The sequence below is a fragment of the Nannochloropsis gaditana genome (assembly GCF_000240725.1).
Source record: "Nannochloropsis gaditana CCMP526 unplaced genomic scaffold scaffold611, whole genome shotgun sequence".
NCBI classification, from domain to species: Eukaryota; class Eustigmatophyceae; order Eustigmatales; family Monodopsidaceae; genus Microchloropsis; species Microchloropsis gaditana.
The window spans coordinates 7,298-8,250 of record NW_005803342.1 but is presented as its reverse complement, the minus strand read 5'-3'; positions in this window follow the sequence as shown (position 1 = coordinate 8,250).

The window sequence follows — 953 nt, the reverse complement described above, 5'->3', positions numbered from 1 at the left end:
GTGTTGCGGATGGAAGGGGAGCAACACAGCGGAAGAGATGAAAGATGCGTGTGTATGAAAATGGGCGAGGGGCGGGGAGGCAACGATACAGTGGAAACAGTATTTTCCCCTTTATACATACATATCGACATCGGTGCCCGAGTTGGGTCGCGGATTGAGGGCGGGAGACGAGGTTGGGGCGCTAAAGGAGAGGGTGCGGGCACAAAAGCGTCGGAGGAGGAAAGAACCAAGCATAGCAAACTGCCTGCGAAACGATGTCTGTGAATCCAGCACGATAGCCCCGAGGTACGGGCGAATGCATTGAAGCATGGGGCGGGTGGCATGTGAGCAAGCAGATTGTCCTGGGGAGGGATCTCGTGGCTGAGTGCGCCTCGACGATCCCACGGGCATCGACACGATGAGCACTGCGTGTCTTACACCATTTGGCTCGATTGTCAACGCCGAGCCACAGACAGAGGAGAGGGGCAGTAGGTCGCGCTAGGTGCTTCGGGTATGCGTGGGATGCGAGTGACTTGCCCTCCCAACTTTGTGGGTGGAATCCTCGCATCTGCCTGACGCTCCAGACTGGTAACTCTCCGCGAAAGCCAAGAAAAAAACAAAGTGTGCAAAATCACCAATCGCTTGCTCAAAACGTCCCGGGGGGCCCCGAACTGTGTCGGCTCTCTTTCTGTGCTTCGAATCACTGCCTGCTCCAATCCGGTGCCCTGCGCAAAATCTCCCACTGTCTCTGGCTCTCTTCCATCTCGACCGTGCGCCAGTCAAGGCTCCAACCCCCCTCCGCCTCCCCACCTTGTCTTCCTCAGTCTTCTTCCAAACCCTGTACCCCTCTCACCACTCTGTTCCCCGAGGCTGGAAACTGCCGCTGTGAGAAAGAAACTACCGGCGGCCCCTCAGAAGCTTCCTAACGGCTTGCACGTGCAGGTCCCTCCCGTCCCGCCCCTTCTAACCCTCGC